The 26,634-nt window shown below is 46.7% G+C and overlaps 1 protein-coding gene across 2 annotated transcripts in view; it reads left to right on the top strand.

Annotated features, from left to right (window-relative positions):
- Window positions 1–15,878: 15,878 nt before the first annotated feature.
- The window catches only part of ASAP1 (ArfGAP with SH3 domain, ankyrin repeat and PH domain 1), a 409,622-nt gene continuing 398,866 nt past the window's right edge, over window positions 15,879–26,634 (top strand). For both annotated transcript variants that reach the window (XM_075352860.1, XM_075352862.1), the window contains exon 1: window positions 15,879–15,918. The gene's annotated coding sequence lies outside the window, so the exon portion shown is untranslated. The remainder of the gene's footprint in view (window positions 15,919–26,634) is intronic.

The following is a 26,634-nucleotide window of genomic DNA, read 5'->3' on the forward strand; positions in this document are numbered from 1 at the left end:
GTTGCGGTTAAGATAGTGGAACCGCCGCTGCTGGATTGACTGTCCCTAGGGCTGGTGGCAATAGCATTGTGGTGGTAGGCCATCCGCAGGTAGGGCTGAGCCTAGGGAGCTGTATGGTTGAAGCGCCGGAATAAGGGAGGCCACACCGGGGTTGTAATTTACAGTCTCTACTCACTCATGGACTCTTGGACGGTTGGTTAAGGTCCCTGTATTTCCAGTGCCAGCTTGATGATTTGGTTGCTCTGTCCCCAGCACCCTCAGTGTGTTTTGGGTCCCCGTAGCTTGAAGCAGTTTGAGAAACGCCTTGACGTTGGCTGTTGGGCTCACATAGTACCAGACTTTGCTATTGCAACTTTTCCAAAGCAGTTCCTTGCTGAGTGATCGTCTGCACTTACTAAGTAGTCACGCATTTCAGCTTTAAATAGTAGTCTATCCCAGCATTCCCTGCTGAAGATACAAAGTAATTTGTGTCCTGGGCGCTTTTGAGGAAGGTTCTGCAAGTCTAGTTTCTGTGCTCAGGCTATATCCTTTAGATTGTTTATATTCCACCTGTTTGTCTTTACTTCACTGATGCATTGTTAGTGCAGGGGTGAGGTCTACTGAGCCCCACCTGCCCCTCACTAGTCAGGGTTACTACAGGATCTTCATATCCTGTTCAGCAACAGTTGTGGAGACTGTATAGGAACTGGTGAGAAGAGGAGGGATAGCTGCAGGTGAAGTTAGGAGGTGCCCACCTATTCCTCTCACTACTTTCAGGGCATCCTGTTGTTTTTGTATCCCCAGTGCCCCAATTTTTCTTGTGTTTTTTGTTGTGTAGGTCTGAACGTACCTTGCCACGCTTGCTACACCGAGCAAGCGTGACACATAGGCCATGATGACCTTCTCCTGATCACATGTTGTCCAGTGTTCCCAAAGTATGAAAGCAGAAGCTCCAGCTGAGACTGAACATTACTCAAATTGGGCAACTGTTTTTGCTAGATTTTATCGTTGGAAAATTTCGTTACTGTGCACTACTCTCATCTCGTTAATGAAGCCTAGGGCAGGATGAGTTTTCGATGACCCCCTTCTACATGAACAAGGCAGCTCCTTGAAGCTGAGGCTGGGTGTAAACTGTCCAGTAACTTTCACGTCTATCTACAGTTGGAGATGACTTCCACTTGACATTGATTTTTTTTTTCTTCCTCCCTCATCCCTGCAGGTGATAAAACATTTCCTCGCGCTCCGGATTTCTGCTGGTGGTTTTCTGGGAAGCCTGAGGCTGTCCCTCACTTTATCTGTGATTGTCACTGACAAGCCAGGCTATTACAGGGAGAGTTGAACGTTAATTTTATCTGTGCCATTTAAAGTGCACCTGTCACTGTAAATTATCATTTTCCAGTTCATCAGTTTATTGGCTGGCAAATTAAAGAAAAAAAAAATCTGCAGATCAGATGGCTCTGGAAGCACAACAAATGTTGTTATACTCCATGCAAAATGATCAGTGGTAGGCTTAAAAGTCTATGATTCGCCCACCCCATGGTTTTAGGTGACTCGGTGTCGGGCCGGACTAGTCCGGGGTAGTCAGCGGTGGCGGGGCCCAACTCTGTGACCCTAGTAGAGTCAGTTAATGTGGCGGTATTGAGGAGATGATGATAATGTTTATATGAATATTCGTGACGCCACCTGTGGTAATTTGCAGCTATGGAGCCGCAGCTGCTGGGAGGGACCTCCGGGGCTGGTGTTATGGCAGCTGAGATGTTTTTTACTCTCCACAGGTAGAGCGGGTACCCCGGGGCAACCTTTGGGTGCTTGGTAAAGTCTATGGTGTTTGTTAACGAGGTGCAGGGCCGACAGGGCGGTATAAAGGAACAGACAGACAATGATTCTCTTTACCTTCTCCTTTACTTGTCTTTATCAACAGTGAAGTCCAGGTAGCCCGTTACAGGTGGTAATGGTGATCCAGTGGCCTGGAAGCAGTCGGGGGTCTCACACTGGCCAGGTGAGTAATGAGGCCTGCTCCCTACACTCTGTTTGTGTAACCGGGGTCCCACTGTTTCAGTGTCCTGAGAGCCGTTCTGCTGCTCTCTGAGGTAATTTATTACCTTCCCCGTATGGCGGGCTGCGTGGACTGTCACGGGTGCCGTTCTTTCTATCTGGGCTCCCAGTCCTGGATTTGCAGCTGTACCTCCGGGTGCGAGGTGGACAGAGACCTGCAGTCCTCTTGTCCTCTGGATGCGACCACCAGTACTCGGGTACTGCCTCCAGCGTTTTCCGCCGGCCCGACGTCATCTCCTTCCCATCGTACCCTGCAGCAGGAAATAGATGGGAGGAGCGGAGCAGGCCACTACAGGAGAAGCGGAGGATCTGAGCGACGTACAGAGGGGAGAGCGTGCCCACGAGAGTATGGGCGGGCACTTGCGATGCAATCACAGCGCCGCCCATACTCTCGTGCCTGCGACCACGTCACTAGGTGTCCCAGCGTGCACGGGACCTCGGGCGCAGTGGGCGGCGTCCTGAGGGATGATTTGGAGCATGGGGGATGGCGTAAGATACAGCAACGGACGCCAGACGGCCCGCCCCCATGGAGAATTTACAAGATTTTCAAACCGAAAGGTACAGTTTTATAAAGTATTTATTTTGGTTTAAAAGGGGGCACAAAAAGTATAGAAACCTTACTAGAATGCAGCCCACGAGCTGCAGAGGGGGAAACATTTAGGTTGAAAGCCAAATTTCTGATGACAGGTTCCCTTTAACCTTTTTGAGGAGGGCAACACTGCTGTGGCAACCAGACCGCTGGGGTGCCACATCTACATTTGCATTAAGAAGCAGGGAACATGAAATAACTTAAGAGGGTCCTGGATATTAAAGGGGTTGTCCACTACTAGGAAAACCCCTTCTGATTCCCCATGTTTCCCCCCAGGTAAAAATAATAATACCTCCCATACTGGCGCCGTTCTGGGCTCCTGGTGCCGGGCTTCAAGTGGGGTTGTGACATCAAGCCCCACATACAATCAGTTCCGGCTTCCTTCTCCCCGCCTTCGGACCAAACTAATCAACAGGAAGTGAGCTGCATTCACTTCCTGTTGATTGTTTATTTGGTCCGAAGAAGACATTGATTGTATGTTGTTGTTGTGACGACACGCGAGCCCCAGCTCCACGAGCAGTGGCACCGCTGGAACAGCGCCAACACAGTAGATGAGTGTAGGCTTTATTATTTTACCTGGGGCAAACATTGGTTGTCCTAGTAGTGGACGACCCCTTTAAAGGGTTATTTTCCATCTTCATAGAAGGATATTTTTCAGATAGTTTTGGTAAATGCAAGCACTTTTACAATTTACTGAATAGTAAAATTTTCATCCAGTCTTGAAATATTAACACTTTTCTTTTTGTTTGGCTACGAGAATGGCCACCGCTGCTGTCAAGATTTTAAGCCCCAAACTGTATTTAGCCTGCGCTTCGAAACAATGCCTACAAGTTCAATGGAAAATACCGTATTTTTCGTTTTACAAGACGCACCGGATTATAAGACCCACACCAAATTTAGAGAAAAAAATGTGGTCCGTGTTCTAATCCGGTGGTGTCTTACCGTGGGGCGGCAGTGGTGGCGGTGTAGGAGTCACAGAAGGCAGGGGTGGTCGTGGAGCGGGGGGTCACAGGAGGCAGGGGTGGTTGTGGAGCGGGAGGGTACAGAAGCGGTGGTGGAGCGGGGAGTCACAGGAGGCAAGGGCAGTTGTGGAGCAGGGCAGTGCAGCAGCGGTGGTGGAGCGAGAGGGTCACAGGAGGCAGAGGCGATTGTGGAGCAGGGTGGTGCGGCAGCAGTGGTGGAGAGGGGGTCACAGGAGGCAGGGGTGGTCGTGGAGCAGGGTGGTGCGGCAGCAGTGGTGGAGCGGGGGGTCACAGGAGGCAGGGGTGGTCAAGGAGCAGGGCAGTGTGGCAGTGGTCGTGGAGCGCGGTGTCACAGGACACAGGGCCAGTCGTGGAGCAGGGCGGTGTGACAGTGGTGGTGGAGTGGGGGTCACCGGAGGCAGAGCTAGTCGTGGAGCAGGGTGCTGCGGCAACGGTGGTGGAGTGGGGGTCACAGGAGGCAGGGGTGGTCATGGAGCAGGGCGGTGTGGCAGTGGTTGTGGAGCGTGGTGTCACAGGACACAGGGCCAGTCGTGGAGCAGGGTGGTGTGGCAGTGGTGGTGGAGTGGGGGTCACAGGAGGCAGTTCCAGTCGTGAACGAGGGTGGTGCGGCAATGGTGGTGGAGCGGGGGTCGCAGGAGGCAGGGACGGTCGTAGAGCAGGGCGGTGTGGCAGTGGTTGTGGAGCGCGGTGTCACAGGACACAGGGCCAGTCGTGGAGCAGGGTGGTGCGGCAGTGGTGGTGGAGTGGGGGTCATAGGAGGCAGAGCCAGTCGTGGACCAGGGTGGTGCGGCAACGGTGGTGGAGTGGGGGTAGCAGGAGGCAGGGACGGTCGTGGAGCAGGGTGGTACGGCGGGTGTCCCAGATGCTCAGCGGCGCTGTGAGGCAGAGAAAACATCCAGGAACTGTCAGCGGTGCGGGCTTCAAACAAATGGCGCATGGACATATTGAGTTATCAACTCAATGACAAGTCAGGATCTCATCAACGCAAGCGCCATCTGCGGGCGCCATTTTCCTTAAGTCCGCTGCTGGGAGATCATTGGGCCAGAGGAGGCGCGTGCGCAGATGAAATCTTGAGCCAAGGACGCCATTATTTGAAGCCTGCACTGCCGACGCCTTCAGGATGGTCCCTGCCTCACCTCTTGCTCCACAGAGCAGCGCCACCTGCTGCACAGAGCAGCACCACACAGAGCATTGCCTCCCGCCGCATAGAGTAGCGTCTCCGCCGCACAGCCCCAAAAGCACACAGCCCGCAGCATCACATCGCCCCTGCCTCCTGTCACTATTCTCCACCACCCCCCAGGGAGCTACATTCAGAATATAAAACTCACTTCTCATTTTCCTCCCAAATTTTTGGGTGGAAAAGTGCGTCTTATAATCCAAAAAATGCGGTACATTATAAGTGCTGCACACCTCATGCTGTCTAGCAGCAATGGTCGGTCTCCAAGGCAACGCATTGTAAACAAAAGTGTTAATATCTCAAGAACAGCAGAACATTTTAACAAGCAGTAAATTGCTTTAATTTAGAAGCAGTATCCGACAATATCAATTTATAAAGATGGCAATAATACTTTGAATGGTAAATCAGGTCACTCTGGGGGTAAAAAAAGAAATATAATATGAAAGAATAAAATCAATTACATAATTAGAGAATTAATTAACTAGCATACGCATGAAAAAAAAGTATGAGAGAATGAGAGAATTAATACATTAGAAAACGTATGAAGAGTAAATGAATGAAACTGGTTATTACAGTGTAAAAATATGATATGAATAAATGTAATCAAATAAAATTAGAAAACCTATGAAAAAGAATGAAGCAAATGGAGAATGTATGAATAAAAGGAAACGTCATTGAGACCTTAAGTGCTAAAAACAGATGAATGAATTTAAAGGGAATCTGTTTTGTCAACAAAAACAATATTGGCCCGACCACCGCACTGAAAGCCGGCGGCTGCTGGGAGGAATAAAGTTCATTTCCTCCAGTAGCCGGGCTTTTTAGTGTGGTGACCGGGCAGCTTTAGAACGCAATTAACTAGAAGATGAAACCCAAATCTACAGGTTAATAGCATTTTTTTACACGAAACGTTCACTTTAATCAATGCAATAATTAGAGAATGAATGAATGAATTAAATTAAGATAATAAGAGGAATAAATGAATTCATGAATCTACAGTACAGACCAAAAGTTTGGACACCCCTTCTCATCTCTAGAACAACTGTTAAGAGGAGACTTTGTGCAGCAGCCTTCATGGTAAAATAGCTGCTAGGAAACCACTGCTAAGGACAGGCAACAAGCAGAAGAGACTTGTGTGCTGTTTCTATTTGTCTTAGTTAACACTGTTATTTAATGTTTTTCATGCTTGTCTCTGCTGCCATCTACTGGTCAGACCTTTCGGCTCCTCTGTTTCTTTTGTCCAGCCCATGGGAGTGTCTGATGACCCTCTTGCATCACTTCCTGGGATTTTCATTCCAGCCAGAGCTTTTGTGAGAGCAAGATCCCTTATAGGAGCTACTAGGAGCAAAGTTTTCTGACCACGTAGTAGCTTCAGAGGCAAGCATCACTGGAAGATTTCAATGCCAAGTACTTGGATTACTGCACTCTGCATGTCCTAACCTTTGGAGAAAATAAACCACCATTGTTTCATCTCAGCATGTGCATGTTTCCCTCTGGAGCGCTCTGGTCCTGTCTACCCCACCTATAGGAAAAACGAAGGTAAGACTCTCACAACCTCTCACAACTACGCACCTTCCATCGCCTTTAAGTGGGGACAGAACAGTCAGAAGACTGCTTAAGAGCTCAATACCCCGGCTACAGGTCCCTAAGAGCCCTGTAACTTCCCATGCAATCTGCCTAGCAACAAGCCTTGTGCACTAGTCTGCCTGCACAGTGCATGCCTGGACAAGCCTAAGGGGAAGCTCTCCCATCTGCCACGTCCTGTGTCACCTCTGCTTGCATTGTAAAGGGACAGTTTATGCACCTGCTGTTTCCCTCTTGCCATACCACTTCTATAGACTTGCAGTACATTATACCTCATTACTGCACATCGCTGCACTGCGAACCCCAAGTTTTACTAAAGACACCTTGGGAATCTCATCAGGGAGTCCTTGCAGAGCTGCACAACGATTTTTGGACCCCTATTCAAAAGTCAAGTTTCTTAAAGAGACAGTACACCTTAAATCAAAATGGCCGAAAAAAACCTTGGACAGTTCCCCACTGCTGAAACAGAGCAAATACAATCTGATACTGTCCATTATGAAGCCCAGGAGGCAGAGCCCATGCTTTCAGCAGACCAAGTTGTCCGACCGAAGCGCTCTTCCAAACCCACGATAAAGGCCACTGAAAACTATCACACTATGAAAGATGAGCTATGTGAACACCTGGAGGAACAGTGGGAACGAGTCACCTATTACATGTCAAGACTTGAATCCTCATCAGGTGATGCCACATGCTTACAAGCCGCTATGGAACAGCTGAACACAGCTCATGAAAGATACAAGAGACTGTCAACAAGGTACATTACCTTTCTAAAAGACTCTAAAATTGATGAAGCTCTTTCAGACCTGAGCAAGGCAGAAGAGGTAGACAAGGAAAGAGATGCCAAGGTGCAAGATGCCATAGACAAGGCCGAACACCGTATCTCTCACCAGCAAGAAACCAGATCACACCGATCAACCTCATCTAGACATCCGGGTCATCCGGGTCATCATCCTCAAGAAGCTCAGCCCTGAGCGACAGGATACTAGAGGCCCGCATAAGAGCAGAGGAATCCAAGGTGAGACGTTCCTTCACAGAAAGAGAAGTAGAGGAAGAAGCCAAAAGGACAGAAGCAGAAGCCCTTGCAAAAGCAGAAGCCGCTAAAGCAGAAGCCCTTGCAAAAGCAGAAGCCGCTAAAGCAGAAGCCCTTGCAAAAGCAGAAGCTGCTAAAGCGGAAGCCAAAAGGGCAGAAGCGGAGGCTCGGATAAAGATTCTTCGGTCACAGATGGAAGAGGAAGTTGCGCTAGCTAAAGTGAGACTACTTCAGCAAGCATTGATCCAAGGTCCTGATCCAGCTCACTCGCCACCACTGGAAGCAGACAATCCAGTTGATCGCACAAGAGACTATGTACTGAATCAGTTACCTGTAGCAACCCCGGTTTGCAGTACCGTCCAAGCCGACAACACCGAAACCTCCAACTTACCTCTACCAGTGCCAGTGCCACCTAAAGCACCCAAGCAAATTAATAACAGTCACCAAGAGGTGCCCTCTCAAACACAGCCACCACGGCAAGATGGCAACCAAGTGTTTCCTGACCCTCTTCCACAGCTCAAGCAGCGGTCATCAGAATCTACAGAGGCTAAACCACAGCTCAACCCTGCAGCAACGTCATTTTACCCGGGAACATCTCATCCATTCACGCCAGGCAGCCCATACGCCCCAGGGGCATCAGGAGTCGTCGTGGCAACAAGTGGTGAGAAATCAGATATGTCTGAGTTTGCCAGGTTCATGGTGAGCAGAGAGCTAATCAACACTAGTCTCACGAAATTTGATGATCGTGCAGAGAGCTACAGGGCCTGGAAAGCAACTTTCAAGGCAGCCATCGCCAATCTCAACTTCACTGCAGAACAGGAGCTCGACCTCCTGATCAAGTGGTTGGGCCCAAGCTCTACAAACCGTATCAAGAGCCTCAGAACCGTCTATGTGGGACAAGCAGAAGCAGGTCTCGCTGCTGCATGGCAGAGACTGGAACGCACCTTTGGCAGCGCAGAAGCAATAGAGAAAGCCCTATTCAAGAGACTGCAGGACATCCCAAAGATCAACCTTAAAGAAGTCCACAAGCTTCAAGACCTAAGTGATCTGCTCATGGAGCTGGAGCTCGCCAAAAGAGACCCTCGTCTGTCTGGGCTGTGCTACCTGGATACAGCCCATGGAGTGAACCCAATCGTGGTGAAGCTGCCATACAGTCTGCAGGAGAAATGGGCAACGTCAGTCTCAAGGTACAAAAGAATGCATGACGTCACCTTTCCCCCATTTATTCAGTTCTGCAAGTTCATCGACGAGCAGGCCCAGATGAGGAACGACCCCAGCCTCGACTTCCTAGAGTTCAACACTTCGGCAGCAGCAACAACATCATCATCAAGGTATGAAGGTGCCATACACAAACGCAGAGACATTAAGAACACTGTGAGTGTCAGGAAGACTGAGCTACCATCACCTGCAGCACCCACAGATAAACAGTACATCTCATCAAGAGATAAGTCTTTCAATCAAGAATGTCCCATCCATAAAAAAACGCATTCACTGAACAAGTGCAGAGGGTTTAGATCCAAAACCCTACAGGAGCGCAAGAAAGTCCTCACAGAGCTTGGGATCTGTTTCAAATGCTGTGCATCACTTGAGCACATGGCCAAGGACTGTAAATCCATTGTCAAGTGTGAGGAGTGTCATAGTGAAAAACACGTTTCAGCCATGCACCCAACCCAGCTAGCTAGAGACACACCGGCTGCAGTCACCACCACTCCCACTCCAAGTCATGGCGGGGAGCCAAAGAATCAGACTGACACCACCACAGCCGTCTCCTGCTCATGCTCAGAGGTATATGGAGAGGGCCAAACACAGAAATGTTGTGCCCGAATATGCCTCATCAAGGTTTATCCCGAGGGACATCCAGAAAAGGCAATGAAGGTGTATGCCATCATAGACAACCAAAGCAACCGGTCCCTAGCAGGAACCAAATTCTTTGAAGCCTTCGGAATTAATGGACCATCAGAACCCTACACCTTGAACACCTGCTCGGGTCGCATAGAGACTAGCGGCAGAAGAGCCCAGGGATTCATTGCTTCTCCTATCAATGGGAAGACTGAAATACCTCTAACAACGCTCGTTGAATGTGACCAAATACCCAGCCACAGGAATGAAATTCCTACCCCAGAAGCTGCATTTCATCAACCACACCTAAGACACCTCGCTAGTGTTATCCCACCTCTGGACAATAACGCAGAGATTCTACTCCTGCTCGGCAGAGACAATCTAAGGGTACACAAGGTGCGACAGCAGTGTAATGGGCCTGACTATGCACCATACGCCCAGAGACTGGACTTGGGATGGGTAGTCATAGGAAATGTGTGCGTTGATCGATCAGAAATTGATTCCTTCAAGACTTACGTGCATGGAGATGGGCGCACAACCTGCTTAAAGCCATGTCCTCATCACTATGGAGTGAAAGAGAAGTCTCCAGACACAATACAGCTACCTGACATCGCTTCTTCTCTGCATATCGACAACTTGGGAAGATCAGTCTTTCTCACAACCAAGGACGACGATAAAGTAGCCTTGTCAGTAGAGGACAGAGAATTCATCGGAATAATGGACTGTGAGTTTTCTAAAGACAAAACCAACCATTGGGTCTCTCCATTACCCTTCCGATCTACCAGGGTAAAACTCCCAAACAATCGAGATCAAGCTCAGACCAGATTTAACTCTCTTCAGCGTTCTATGAGCAGCAAACCTGAAATGAGAGAACATATTGTCGCCTTTATGGACAAGGAAGTCCGCAACAACCTAGCAGAACCTGTACCAGCTGAACTGAATCCAGCAGATCACGCAACTAGACCTATGTCTATACGTTCTTTTGCTAACTCTTCTTGGCTTACAGGTCCAGAGTTCCTGCTGAGACAGTCAGAAGAAGGTGTCCAGGAAGCCTTCAGCATCCTAGATCCAGACGACGATCCAGATGTCCGAGCTGAAGTCAATACCCTGGCCACCAGTGCAGAAAAAACTTCCAACCTCGGTTGCCAACGTTTTGAACGTTTCTGCAGCTGGATGAGGCTCGTCAGGACTGTCGCTAGGTTAGTGCCCATCGCCAGATGCTATCGTACAGACCTTAAAAACAAAGACTGTCATCGCTGGCATGTCTGCCACAAACCCCTTTCTGCTGAGGACATCTCCTATAGCGAGTCCCTCATAATACGCCACCTCCAACAGAGTGAATTCGCCATAGAATGGAAGTGTTTATACAACAAACGGCAGATTCCATTAAGAAGTCCTCTCGCCAATTTAAACCAAGTCATCGACAGTTTCGGCTTACTGAGAGTTGGCGGTCGTTTGAACCAGGCTCATCTTGGAGTTGCAGAACAAAATCCTCTCATCATTCCCAACAAACATCATGTTACAGTCTTGCTGATCCGACACAACCATGAAAAGACTGAACACCAAGGCAGGCAAATTACAGAAGGTGCTTTACGGTCTGCAGGCCTCTGGATTATTGGAATGAAGAGACGTGTAGCACAAATACTACACGATTGTGTGCACTGTCGTAAAGCAAGAGGAAAACAACTGTACCAGCAAATGGCTGACTTGCCTACAGACAGACTTTCTACAGAGCCACCTTTCACCTACATGGGCCTAGACGTTTTCGGACCATGGATGGTGTCCACACGCAGAACTCGCGGCGGCCGAGCAAACAGTAAGCGGTGGGCTGTGTTATTTACCTGCATGAGTGTTCGAGCCATTCACATTGAGGTGTTAGAGTCCATGGATACCTCCAGCCTAATCAACGCCTTGAGAAGGTTCCTTGCCATCAGAGGACCAGTGAAACAGCTGAGGTCTGACCGTGGAAGCAACTTCGTCGGTGCATGTAGAGAACTGAACATCGACACCAAACCTATCCAAGATCAGCTGGCAGAGAAAGGTTGCACCTGGATCTTCAATCCCCCTTACAGTTCTCACATGGGAGGCTCCTGGGAGAGGATGATCGGGATTTCACGCAACATCTTGAACTCCATGCTAATGGACGTCAATTCCTCAAGACTCACACATGAGACTCTAGCTAGTCACTCTTTTAGCTGAAGTCTCAGCCATTATCAATTCAAGACCCCTTGTGCCGGTGACCATGGATCCAGAAACACCAACCATATTAACTCCTACTATTCTCATTACCCAAAAAACTGACAACGCGGTAATGCCCAGCGGAGAGTTCACCCACGCGAACACTTATCAAAAACACTGGAAACGGGTTTAATACTTGGCTGACTACTTCTGGAACCGATGGAGGAAGGAATACCTCACCATTCTTCAAGGAAGAAAGAAGTGGCGACATCCCAAGCCGAACCTCAAGGAAGGAGACCTAGTCCTCATGAAAGATCAGACCACAGAAAGGACTGACTGGCCTATGGGACTAATTACTAGGATACTGCCTAGTCAGGACGGCAATGTTCGGAAGGTGGAGCTAAAGGTCATCAGGAAAGGTGAGACGAAGACCTTTGCAAGGCCAATCCACGAACTTGTTCTGCTTTTGCCCATAGAGAGCGTCCCTACAGGATGAACGCTACCGGACCTGAACTTTGAGCCATCCTTCTTGTTTTGGACTCAACTGAGCTTGTTTTTGCATTTAACATGCCTTTCCTTTCAGGTTGTATTATGGACTCAATAGTGAAATCCCCAAAGTAAATTTCAGACGGGGAGTGTGCTGTTTCTATTTGTCTTAGTTAAAACTGTTATTTAATGTTTTTCATGCTTGTCTCTGCTGCCATCTACTGGTCAGACCTTTCAGCTCCTCTGTTTCTTTTGTCCAGCCCATGGGAGTGTCTGATGACCGTCTTGCATCACATCCTGGTATGTTCATTCCAAACCAGACTTTGTGAGAACAACATCCCTTATTGGATTGGAGTTACTAGGAGCAAAGTCTTCTGACCACGTAGTAGCTTCAGAGGCAAGCATCACTGAGAATTACAATGCCAAGTACTTGGATTACTGCACTCTGCATGTCCTAACCTTTGGAGAAAATAAACCACCATTGTTTCATCTCAGCATGTGCATGTTTCACTCTGGAGTGCTCCGGTCCTGTCTGCCCCACCTATAGGAAAAACGAAGGTAAGATTCCCACAACCTCTCACAACTACGCACCTTCCATCGCCTTTAAGTGGGGACAGAACAACTTGTTTGGGCTAAAGAACACAAGAAATGGACATTAGACCAGTGGAAATCTGTGCTTTGGTCTGATGAGTCCAAATTTGAGATCCAACCACCGTGTCTTTGTAGAAAAGGTGAACGGATGGACTCTATATGGCTGGTTCCCACCGTGAAGCATGGAGGAGGAGGTGTGATGGTGTGGGGGGGGGCTTTTCTGGTGACACTGTTGGGGATTTATTCAAAATTGAAGGCTAGTTGGCCCCCTTAGTATGTTAAGGTACCGTCACACTAAGCGACGCTCCAGCGATCCCACCAGTCTCCTGACCTGGCAGGGATCGCTGGTGCGTCGCTACATGGTCGCTGGTGAACTGTCAAACAGGCAGATCTCACCAGCGACCAGTGACCAGCCCCCAGCCAGCAGCGACGTAACTAAGGTAAATATCGGGTAACCAAGGAAAGCCCTTCCCTTGGTTACCCGATATTTACCTTCGTTACCAGCGTCCGCCGCTCTCACGCTGCCAGTGCCGGCTCCCTGTTACCTGCACTCCTAGCCAGAGAACATGTCGCGGGCGGGGAGGGAGCCGTCGCTGCTGCGCTCTCGCTGGTGCTCGGGTCTGGCGCTGCTGCTGCTGCTCGGTGGCTCGAGCGGTGGGCCGGATCCGGGGACTCGAGCGACGCTCCTCGCCCGTGAGTGAAAGGGGTGGTTTGGTTTGGGGATTTGGTCCGTGACGCCACCCACGGTTTGTGGTGAAGGTGGGCACCACTGCTGCTGGTGACGGGGATCCCGGGAGCGTTGTTAGGGAGCAGCTGAGATGTTTTCCCCCTCCGTGGGTAGGGGGTTGGTGGTCCCGGTTGAGGTGACGGGGAAGCAGGGCTGGCAAGGTGCAGGGTCGCTTGGACTGCGCAGCGCGGTGCCAGTCGGCATGGTAGTACTCACTCAGCCACAAATGGATGCACAGTCTCTGGTAAAACAAACGGCTGGATGGACGGGTCCCGCAGCCGGCTGCTGTGGCTTCTCCCGGACGGTTGGTGGTGGCTGCCTTTCCCTGCACCTTTTGTGTATGTTCGGTCCCGATGGCTTCCCACCAGTAACCCGCTCCCCAGCGTGGATATGTGCCGGAGGAGCCCTTTTGCCCGCAGGCTCTGGCCCTGGGAACTCTAGCTGTGGCGGTAGCTGTATTTCCCTTTTGCTGTTTGGACGGTTGCCTTCAATCGGGTCTTGGCTGCTAGGAAACCCCTGGGGTTCCGGTCACTAACGGATTTGACCTGTTTAACGGCGACTCCAAGCCTGGTCGGGGTCCGCAGGCCCTGCCGGTTTGTGCTGGCTTCACTTCGCTCCCCGGTTTGGTACCGGCGGGCCACCGCTTGTCCCTGGTCCTATGGTTCCACGTTGATCTGCCTCTCCTGCAGACGGCCACCACCATCTGCCAACCTTGCTCTTGGTGCCCGGGCCACGTACCCGGACACGGTCAGTTTTGCTCTTCTCCTACCAGTTCCCTAACTCAACTCCAACTCAACTGCCTTCCTTTTCCCGCCTCCAGGACTGTGAACTCCTCAGTGGGTGGGGCCAACCGCCTGGCTCCACCCCACCTGGTGTGGACATCAGCCCCTGGAGGGAGGCAACAAGGATTTGTGTCTGGCTGATGTGCCTATCTCGGGGTGGGGGGTGTTGTGTTGTAGTCCCTGTGATGACCTGGCTAGTCCAGGGCGCCACATACACATCGGGTTAATTACCCGCTGTGTACTCCAGCTACGTGTGCAGGGAGCAGGGAGCCGGCACTGGCAGCGTGAGAGCGGTGGACGCTGGTAACAAAGGTAAATATCGGGTAACCAAGGAAAGGGCTTCTTGGTTACCCGATGTTTATCTTGATTACCAGCGTCGGCAGAAGCCGGCTCCCTGCACATTTAGTTGTTGCTGTCTCGCTGTCACACACAGCGATGTGCGCTTCACAGCGGGAGAGCAACGTCCAAAAAATGGTCCAGGACATTCAGCAACAACCGGCGACCTCACAGCAGGGGCCAGTTGCTGGATGTCACACACAGCGACATCGCTAGCAACATCGCTGTTGCGTCACAAAAGTCGTGGCTCAGCAGCGATGTTGCTTAGTGAGACGTGGCCTTTAGTACTAACATGCTAATGAATGCGCATTGTAAGAGGATGGTTGTGCTCACAGCTCTCTGCTGCCACCGCACCCGACTTCTGGAATTCGGCTCAGTGCGCATGATCCCGGCTTTTAGTCAAACATCCTGGCTTCAAAATTGTGTAGTGCGCATGACTGGAAGTCCGGGATCATGCGCACTGAGATGAAATCCAGGAGTCGGGCGTGGTGGATGCAGAGAGCAGCGAGCACGATCATCCTCTGACGATGCGCATTCATTAGCATGTTAGCATGCCCACAGGGGCGTGTTTACATGCTAAGGGGGCTGACTAGCCAAGGGAACTAACGCCCATGCGACTAGTCCCTGCGCTCATTAGCATATCATAAAGGATCTTTAGAAACACATTTTCTAAAGATCGCTTTATCTATGCTACTAGATACAGGGACAGTTAGGCAGGGAATAGCAATATGCACCCAGAACTGCTCCTGGCAATGGATGCATATTGCACCTATCATGTGGAGTCTATAGACAGTGGATTTGTTAACGGATTGCTATTCATCATCTATTTGTAACGGATCAGTTACAAATGCAAGTACAACGGATGACTAAATAGCAATCTGTTAACGGATCCGTTGTCCATAGACTCCCATGTTAAAAAAAACGGATCAGTTTCCCAGCGGATCCGTTCTAACGGATGACTACTGAACGCTTACAAATTCCAAAATCTGTGGAAAGTATTAAAAAAATATAACGCTTGGACTTTTCCTCCATGTATAAGTTGCAGATTTTTTTTTAGGAAATATTGAACATTTCTGCAGCAGATTTTTCCGCCGTGTGTGAATGAAGCCTTGAGGTTTTTTTCTGGAGGGGCTTCCAGGCCTCTCCTCCTCTTCCTCCACAGTCTGGGCTCTGCAGGACACATGTGGGGGCCTTTCCTCGGTCCGGTATCTCTCTCCTGCCTCTGGAATGTGCGCTCAGTCTTCAGATTTGAGATTTCCTGTTGAACTGTATAGATTTCCTGAAATCCATCTTTTGCCCCCTAGGGCTTTCCAGGCTCTCGCTCTCTCACATGGTAGCTTTTCCTTCCTGTTCTCCTCCAGCTGAAGTGTGAGCAGGCAGGAGAGGACAGTGGATGGATGCGCTCCATACGTGCTAGGACTTCTCAGGATCTATACGTCTCTATACGTGATATTTGGATTACACATCCTCGGACGTCCTCGTTGGGTTTTTTTTTTGGGGTTTTTTTGCACTTTTGTATCATGGAATAATGGGTTTGATTCTGGGGGACAGACTTGGAATGGAAAATCGATCTGAGGATATCCTGGTAAGTTCTGCTCCGGCTAGGCGTGCTTTGCTAAAAGTGAGACAAATACATGTAGCAGAGCTGAATTTGCACTTTTTGTGAATTGGGGCAGGTTTTTTCTGTAAACCACCACAACCTGTGATATTAATTTGAAATGACACATTTTCAGCTCTGCTGCATCTGAGAAACACAGTTGCATGGCATTTAAAGGGGTAGGGTGTTTTGGGGGTGCCTAAAATTCAGCAATGTTGGATCTTTTCCTATCTGAAGTGCATGCGATTTTTATGTTTCTCCCATAAACTGCGATAATTCTGAAAGCTAATATTGCAATGGTTCCCTGACTTATGATACCTCAATGGTGTTAGCTGCAGTCCTATGTAAAACCTATATTTATTTTGTCGCAATTGTTCCTGCACCTATCTCATGTCAATGTGAATGTCTACTTTGCAAATAAAACTCAAAATCTGCATTTATTCATCAGAGTGTGCGGTGATACTAGTCACCCATGTAAAACCTACACAATGTGTAAATATCCGTGAAATTGAGGTCTGCTGCAAACTCAGCTCTGCTACATCTGACAAACACAACTCTGTAGTATCCTGAAATCTCAGCTCAAAAGAGTTACAGTTTTTGCTATCTATCCATGTCGCTATCTATATATCCCTCTATCTATCTATATACCCATCTATTTATCTATCTATCCATCATCTATCTATCCATTATCTATCTATCCCTCTATCTATCCCTCTATCTATCTATCCATCATCTATCTATCCATTATCTATCTATCCCTCTATCTATCTATCCCTCTATCTATCTATCTATCTATTTATCTATCTATCTATCTATCTATCTATCCCTCTATCTATCTACCTATCTATCCCTCTATTTATCTATCTATCCATCCATCTATTTATCTATCTATCTATCTATCTATCTATCTATCCCTCTATCTATCCATCCATCCATCTATCTATCCATTATCTATCTATTTATCTATCCCTTTATCTATGCATCTATCTATCTATCTATCTATCTATCTATCTATCTATCCCTCTATCTATCTATCTATCTATCTATCCCTCTATCTATCTATCCCTCTATCTATCTATCTATCTATCCCTCTATCTATCTATCTATCTATCTATCCCTCTATCTATCTATCCCTCTATTATCTATCTATCTATCTATCTATCTATCCCTCTATCTATCTATCCCTCTATTATCTATCTATCTATCTATCCCTCTATCTAACTACCCTTCTATCTATCTATTTATTTATCTATCCCCTTATCTATCTATCTATCTATCTATCTATCTATCTATCTATCTATCTATCTATCTATCTATCCCTCTATTTATCTATCTATCCATCTATTTATCTATCTATCTATCCCTCTATCTATCTATCTATCTATCTATCCCTCTATTTATCTATCTATCTATCTATCCATCCATCTATCCATTATCTATCTATCCATTATCTATCTATCCCTCTATCTATCCCTCTATCTATCTATCTATCTATCTATCCATTATCTATCTATCCCTCTATCTATCTATCCCTCTATCTATCTATCCCTCTATCTATCCCTCTATCTATCTATCTATCTATCTATCTATCTATCTATCTATCTATCTATCTATCCCTCTATCTATCTATCTATCTATCTATCCCTCTATCTATCTATCCCTCTATCTATCCCTCTATTATCTATCTATCCCTCTATCTATCTATCTATCTATCTATCTATCCCTCTATCTATCTATCTATCTATCTATCCCTCTATCTATCTATCTATCTATCTATCCCTCTATCTATCTATCCCTCTATCTATCTATCCCTCTATTATCTATCTATCCCTCTATCTATCTATCCCTCTATTATCTATCTATCCCTCTATCTATCTATCTATCTATCTATCTATCTATCTATCTATCTATCTATCTATCCATCTATCCATCTATCTATCTATCTATTTAGCTATCCCTCTATCTATCTAATATATCATATGGCCATATCATGCACAGCTCCACATACTATACTGTCATCAAGTGACCAAAGTGGTTCCTACACAGTGCAAATTCAAATTATATCATAATAGTAATGTCATTCAATACCCAATGATACCAGTGCTGTTCAGTACACAATATAAAGTGGCACATAGTGTCCCAAACCGTGTCATATACTAAACCACCGCCACATAGTTATAGTATAATTATAGTGCTATACAGTTCACATTTGAATATTATACTGTTCCCATTTCCATTTAGTGCCCAGTGAGAAGTGTTATAGAACAAGGCCATATAGTTTTATATACTGTATTTTCTACCACTATTATATAGTTGCCAAAACTCCAGTTCTACATTTTGCAGATCCTTAAAGAGTTGAAATCACAGTGCTGAAATACAGCAATAATACCTAAAATATAACTTTTATTAGTTCCTCTAAAAATAGGGAAGGATCACCTTGCCTATGCATAAAAAATCAACTCAGGGATTTAATCGATTGCTAAAAATCCTCCAATGTACTGGGAGGGACCAGCAAACCCTGTGAAAATGCAAAAACACCTCAATAACAGTTGGTGCTGGCAGATATATGGATATATTCAACCGAGATGATCAAGATTTTTTCACACAACTGCTCACTCAAACCCTGTTCACAAAAACGGCAGTGGTGTTAATCACATCCAATAGTATCCTCCAGTTCCTAATAGGAGAAAGTTTTTATAGTGACCATATTACCCATATACGTTTGGTCACAATAATAACATAATAATAATAATAATAATAATAATAATATGGTCACTATAAAACCTTTCTCCTATTAGGAACTGGAGGATACTATTGGATGTGATTAACACCACTGCCGTTTTTGTGAACAGGGTTTGAGTGAGCAGTTGTGTGAAAAAATCTTGATCATCTCGGTTGAATATATACATATATCTGCCAGCACCAACTGTTATTGAGGTGTTTTTGCATTTTCACAGGGTTTGCTGGTCCCTCCCAGTACATTGGAGGATTTTTAGCAATCGATTAAATCCCTGAGTTGATTTTTTATGCATAGGCAAGGTGATCCTTCCCTATTTTTAGAGGAACTAATAAAAGTTATATTTTAGGTATTATTGCTGTATTTCAGGACCTTCTAATTTATATACCATACCAGTGGCTGCATTATAGTTGAAATCACAGTGCCATTCAGTGCCCAATAATAAGTGTGATAGTTTTCCAAAAGTTTGTCTCTAAATAGTACCACCATATACATCCCAAATAACAGTCACATGCAGTGCCTAATAATTGCTATGTAGATTTCAAAAATAGCGCCATGTAGTGCATTATACTATAGATTATACCGCCACCATAAAGTTCCCAAAACTCAAGTGCTGCACAATACATGTGTACATGATATCATCAAACAATACAGTGTCAATCAGTGCCCAATAAAGGGGTTGTATCATCGCTTCCCAACCTCCCAGCCTTCTGCTCGCTGAAGGTGGTGGTGTAGGGGATTGTGTGCTCCTGATTGATTGACAGGTCGCACCAGCTTTCTGCTCACTTTAGGAGGTGGTGTAGGGGGAGTGTGTACTCCTGATTTATTGACAGATCAAACCAGCGTTCTGCCCCCTGGAGATGTTGGGTAGGGGGAGCATGTGGTCCTGATTATTGACAGTTCAGACCAGCTTTCTGCTCGCTGGAGGTGGTGGTGTAGGGGAGCATGTTTTCCTGATTGACAGTTCAGACCAGCTTTCTGCTCGCTGGAGGAGTTGGGTAGGGGGAGCGTGTGCTCCTGATTGATTTGAAGTTCAGACCAGCTTTTTGCTTGCTGGAGTTTGTGGGTAAGGGGAGTGTGTGGTTCTGATTGTTTGACATTTCAGACTAGCTTTCTGCTTGCTGGAGGAGGTGGTGTAGGGGGAGTGTGTGCTCTTGATTGACAGTTCAGACCAGCTTTCTGTTGGCTGCAGGTGATGGTGGAGGGGAAACTTGTGGTCCTGATTGATTGACAGTTCAGACCAGCTTTCTGCTTTCTGGCGGTGATGCTGTACGGGGAGTGTGTGCTCCTGATTGAATGACAATTCAGAACAGCTTTCTGCTCACTGGAGATGTAGGGGGAGCGTGTGCTCCTGATTGACAGCTTTCTTCTCACTGGATGTGGTGGTATAGAGGGAGCGTGTGCTCTTGATTGATTGACAGCTCAGACCAGCTTTCTGGTCCCAGGAGGTGGTAGTGTAGGGGGAGTGTGTGCTCTTGATTGATTGACAGTTCAGACCAGCTTTCTGCTCCCTGGAGCTGGTGGTGTAAGGGGAGCGTGTGCTCCTGATTGATGGTTCAGACCAGTTTTCTGCTCCGTGGAGGTGGTGGTGTAGAGGGAGCGTGTGCTCCTGATTGATTGATAGTTCAGATCAGCTTTCTGCTCCCTGGAGGTGGTGGTATAGGGGAGCGTGTGCTCCTGATTGATTGACAGCTCAGACCAGCTTTCTGCTCGCTGGAGGTGGTGGTGTAGAGGGAGCGTATCCTCCTGATTGATTGACCGTTCAGACCATCTTTCTGCTCTGGAGGTGGTGGTGTAGAGGGAGCGTATCCTCCTGATTGACCGTTCAGACCATCTTTCTGCTCTGGAGGTGGTGGTGTAGAGGGAGCGTGTGCTCCTGATTGATTGACAGTTCAGACCATCTTTCTGCTCACTGGAGGTGGTGGTGTAGAGGGAGCGTGTGCTACTGATTGACAGTTCAGACCAGCTTTCTGCTCACTGGAGGTGGTGGTGTAGAGGGCGCGTGTGCTCCTGATTGACAGCTCAGACCAGCTTTCTGCTCGCCGGAGCTGGTGGTATAAGGGGAGCGTGTGCTCCTGATTGACAGCTCAGACCAGCTTTCTGCTCCCTGGAGGTTGTGGTGTAGAGGGAGCTATCCTCCTGATTGATTGACAGTTCAGACCAGTTTTATGCTCCCTGGAGGTGGTGGTATAGAGGGAGCGTATCCTCCTGATTGATTGACAGTTCAGACCAGTTTTATGCTCCCTGGAGGTGGTGGTATAGAGGGAGCGTATCCTCCTGATTAATTGACAGTTCAGACCAGCTTTCTGCTCACTGGAGGTGGTGGTGTAGAGGGAGCGTGTGCTCCTGATTGACAGTTCAGACCATCTTTCTGCTCACTGGAGGTGGTGGTGTAGAGGGAGCGTGTGCTCCTGATTGACAGTTCAGACCAGCTTTCTGGTCCCAGGAGGTGGTAGTGTAGGGGGAGTGTGTGCTCTTGATTGATTGACAGTTCAGACCAGCTTTCTGCTCCCTGGAGCTGGTGGTGTAAGGGGAGCGTGTGCTCCTGATTGATGGTTCAGACCAGTTTTCTGCTCCGTGGAGGTGGTGGTGTAGAGGGAGCGTGTGCTCCTGATTGATTGATAGTTCAGATCAGCTTTCTGCTCCCTGGAGGTGGTGGTGTAGGGGAGCGTGTGCTCCTGATTGATTGACAGCTCAGACCAGCTTTCTGCTCGCTGGAGGTGGTGGTGTAGAGGGAGCGTATCCTCCTGATTGATTGACCATTCAGACCATCTTTCTGCTCTGGAGGTGGTGGTGTAGAGGGAGCGTATCCTCCTGATTGACCGTTCAGACCATCTTTCTGCTCTGGAGGTGGTGGTGTAGAGGGAGCGTGTGCTCCTGATTGATTGACAGTTCAGACCATCTTTCTGCTCACTGGAGGTGGTGGTGTAGAGGGAGCGTGTGCTACTGATTGACAGTTCAGACCAGCTTTCTGCTCACTGGAGGTGGTGGTGTAGAGGGCGCGTGTGCTCCTGATTGACAGCTCAGACCAGCTTTCTGCTCGCCGGAGCTGGTGGTATAAGGGGAGCGTGTGCTCCTGATTGACAGCTCAGACCAGCTTTCTGCTCCCTGGAGGTGGTGGTGTAGAGGGAGCTATCCTCCTGATTGATTGACAGTTCAGACCAGTTTTATGCTCCCTGGAGGTGGTGGTGTAGAGGGAGCTATCCTCCTGATTGATTGACAGTTCACACCAGCTTTCTGCTCACTGGAGCTGGTAGTGTAGAGGGAGCGTGTGCTCCTGATTGACAGTTCAGACCAGCTTTCTGCTCACTGGAGCTGGTAGTGTAGAGGGAGCGTGTGCTCCTGATTGACAGTTCAGACCAGCTTTTTGCTCTGGAGGTGGTGGTGTAGAGGGAGCATGTGCTCCTGATTGATTGACAGTTCAGACCAGCTTTCTGCTCTGGAGGTGGTGGTGTAGAGGGAGCATGTGCTCCTGATTGACAGTTCAGACCATCTTTCTGCTCACTGGAGCTGGTGGTGTAGAGGGAGCGTGTGCTCCTGATTGACAGTTCAGACCAGCTTTCTGCTCTGGAGGTGGTGGTGTAGAGGGAGCATGTGCTCCTGATTGATTGACAGTTCAGACCAGCTTTCTGCTCTGGAGGTGGTGGTGTAGAGGGAGCATGTACTCCTGATTGACAGTTCAGACCAGCTTTCTGCTCTGGAGGTGGTGGTGTAGAGGGAGCATGTGCTCCTGATTGATTGACAGTTCAGACCAGCTTTCTGCTCTGGAGGTGGTGGTGTAGAGGGAGCATGTGCTCCTGATTGATTGACAGTTCAGACCAGCTTTCTGCTCTGGAGGTGGTGGTGTAGAGGGAGCATGTGCTCCTGATTGACAGTTCAGACCAGCTTTCTGCTCTGGAGGTGGTGGTGTAGAGGGAGCATGTGCTCCTGATTGACAGTTCAGACCAGCTTTCTGCTCTGGAGGTGGTGGTGTAGAGGGAGCATGTGCTCCTGATTGACAGTTCAGACCAGCTTTCTGCTCTGGAGGTGGTGGTGTAGAGGGAGCATGTGCTCCTGATTGATTGACAGTTCAGACCAGCTTTCTGCTCTGGAGGTGGTGGTGTAGAGGGAGCATGTGCTCCTGATTGACAGTTCAGACCAGCTTTCTGCTCTGGAGGTGGTGGTGTAGAGGGAGCATGTGCTCCTGATTGACAGTTCAGACCAGCTTTCTGCTCTGGAGGTGGTGGTGTAGAGGGAGCATGTGCTCCTGATTGACAGTTCAGACCAGCTTTCTGCTCTGGAGGTGGTGGTGTAGAGGGAGCATGTGCTCCTGATTGATTGACAGTTCAGACCAGCTTTCTGCTCTGGAGGTGATGGTGTAGAGGGAGCGTGTGCTCTAAAATGCTACAAGCAAAAGCATAATGAGCCAACTGATGGATTCCCAGTTAACTTATTTTGCAGCCAGCAATAGACAGAGGTTATAAAAGGCAAAAGGCGCAAAATGTTTAATAAACCCCAATTGCAAAAATATTTTTTTTTTAACCCCAATTACATTTAAGAAAACAAATACCGTATGTCACAAAAGTTGGAAAACCTCTCACATGGAAGGGAAAACAAATGTTGGGGTGGATGCGACCAGCAACTAAATGCCAGATTCCACTATGGGCCAACTGGGTAAGAATATTTTCATTTGCTGGCAGCAACCAGAGATTTTAAAATGGTGCGGCATTAAGAAGTAATGTCTATACAGCTGGAGCTGCCTAGTAATATGTTTTCTAATTATTTCATATGGTAAACAGCTGATGTCCTCACTATTGATCTCCTGACATCAGGAGGAGCCATGTCTATATACAGTGCGGTCACATGGGGATCCCATGGTGCAGGACACAATGGAGAGGCAATTATCCGCTGGTGAAGACTCCAGATGAAAGGTCTAGGACTACTTGTGTACTAAAAGCCGGTAATGGTAGATCTGCGGATGAGCAGTGATTTACAACACACATCTATTACCAGAAAATGACCCCAGTACTTAGTGATCTATTTTTGTACTAATTATCAATTATATAGAGGGAGTGCTGACTACACAAATTCCACGATTACATGGTATAGTTATATTCTTGTACAGTATTATAGTAGTTATATTCTTGTACATAGGGGCAGTATTATAGTAGTTATATTCTTGTACATACGGGCAGTATTATAGTAGTTATATTCTTGTACATAGGGGCAGTATTATAGTAGTTATATTCTTGTACATAGGGGCAGTATTATAGTAGTTATATTCTTGTACATAGGAGGCAGAATTATAGTAGTTATATTCTTGTACATAGGAGCAGTATTATAGTAGTTATATTCTTGTATATAAGAGCAGTATTATAGTAGTTATATTATTGTACATAGGGGCAGTATTATAGTAGTTATATTCTTGTACATAGAGGCAGTATTATAGTAGTTATATTCTTGTATATAGGAACAGTATTATAGTAGTTATATTCTTGTACATAGGGGCAGTATTATAGCAGTTATATTCTTGTACATAGGGGCAGTGTTATAGTAGTTATATTCTTGTACATGGGGCAGTATTATAGTAGTTATATTATTGTACATAGGGGCAGTATTATAGTAGATATATTCTTGTACATAGGGGCAGTATTATAGTAGTTATATTATTGTACATAGGGGCAGTATTATAGCAGTTATATTCTTGTACATAGGGACAGTATTATAGTAGTTATATTCTTGTACATAGGGGTAGTATTATAGTAGTTATATTCTTGTACATAGGGGGCAGTATTATAGTAGTTATATTCTTGTACATAGGGGCAGTATTATAGTAGTTATATTCTTGTACATAGGGGCAGTATTATAGTAGTTATATTCTTATACATAAGGGGCAGTATTATAGTAATTATATTCGTGTACATAGGAGCAGTATTATAGTAGTTATATTCTTGTACATAGGGGCAGTATTATAGTAGTTATATTCTTGTATGTAGGGGGCAGTATTATAGTAGTTAAATTCTTATACATAGGGGCAGTATTATAGTAGTTATATTCTTGTATATAGGGGGCAGTATTATAGTAGTTATATTCTTATACATAGGGGCAGTATTATAGTAGTTTATTCTTGTACATAGGGGCAGTATTATAGTAGTTATATTCTTGTACATAGGGGCAGTATTATAGTAGTTATATTCTTGTACATGGGGCAGTATTATAGTAGTTATATTTTTGTACATAGGGGCAGTATTATAGTAGTTATATTCTTGCACATAGGGACAGTATTATAGTAGTTATATTCTTGTACATAGGGGCAGTATTATAGTAGTTATATTCTTGTACATAGGGGCAGTATTATAGTAGTTATATTCTTGTACATGGGGCAGTATTATAGTAGTTATATTTTTGTAGATAGGGGCAGTATTATAGTAGTTATATTCTTGTACATAGGGGCAGTATTATAGTAGTTATATTCTTGTACATGGGGCAGTATTATAGTAGTTATATTCTTGTACATAGGGGCAGTATTATAGTAATTATATTCTTGTACATAGGAGCAGTATTATAGTAGTTATATTCTTGTACATAGGGGCAGTATTATAGTAGTTTATTCTTGTACATAGGGGCAGTATTATAGTAGTTATATTCTTGTACATAGGGGCAGTATTATAGTAGTTATATTCTTGTGTATATGGGCGGTATTATAGTAGTTATATTCCTTCATTTACATAAATACATTTAGGCTTCATTATACGTACGTTGTGTTGTATATAATTATTTAGTTGTAGAGTTTAACCTCTCGCGTTCTCTTGCAGGGTATCCTGGTGTAGAACTGGGGGAGGGGGAGTTTGTAGCTTCTTATTCTGCTCTTTGGAATTCGCGTTAACAAATCATTTGGTGGATAATTTGAGAAATGTAAACATATGGCGGAGATGTGAATGTTTCTTCAGACCTCAACCCTCTCGGGGTATATCCAGGAGAGACCACTCCTGGGATTATGTCCCTAAAGGAGGCGATTGTCTATCAAATTGCTTTACATTGTGGTATCCAGCATGTCGGGGACCCCTAGTGACCATGTTTTAAGAGGATCCAGGAGGAGATTGATTCTTCTGTATCTGGAAACTTTCCAAACTGTAATTAGGACGTACAGGAGATCATTAGCTGTACTCACCGCCTCTCTATTACACGCCTGCAACTGTGCAGAGGTGGAATCACTGCTGATCTGCAGATGTTCCAGGGCTGACAAGACGACAAACACCGACGTGTGAATAAGGCCTAGCGTGGTGTCCTAGATTTATCAGCAGTCCCATGTAAAGTCAGAGATATCTGTTATCAATTGTGAATCAATGAAGAACTCAGAACTCTTGTTACATTTTTAGAACAATTGGTGATAAGTAGTCGTTGGCGGTTTTATAGTGTAGCTTTCCGAACAAATCAGCTTGGGAAAACCCACTGGCGGACACAGACAGAAATAATAATAATAATAATAATATTAGCAAATACCTCCATTTAGAAATGTAGAACAGTTCTTCTGATATAGCCATGTCTCTTGCCTCGCCTGCAGGGCATTGCAGGACCTTAGGTATTCATGCGTTCCACCGCAGGTCCTCGATGTGTTCCACCACAGGTCCTGGCATTCAACAACGTCCCAGGTCCCCCTGCCGTCTGGAAGCAGTACGGTATCACCAAATGTTTATGTGTGTGATGTTATCGCGATCAGTTATGTATGCGGGGGTGCGGTGAGAAGCAGGGGAGGATCGCTGTGGAGCACACAAGGACCTGCTAGGATTGCAAGAGGTCCTGACGAGGAACGCAAGAGGACCTGGGAGTGACGCAGATGTCCGGGTTCTGGTAAGTATGATTATCCTGGGGGGTGTCTGCCTTTTTAGTGGGGTAAACTTACCCCAAATTCATGTTTCCCGAAAAATAAGCCCTACTCCATAAATAAGCCCTAGCACATTTTTCAGGAGGAACAGGAACACAGTATG

Source organism: Anomaloglossus baeobatrachus, chromosome 6 (genome assembly GCF_048569485.1).
Source record: "Anomaloglossus baeobatrachus isolate aAnoBae1 chromosome 6, aAnoBae1.hap1, whole genome shotgun sequence".
NCBI classification, from domain to species: Eukaryota; Metazoa; Chordata; class Amphibia; order Anura; family Aromobatidae; genus Anomaloglossus; species Anomaloglossus baeobatrachus.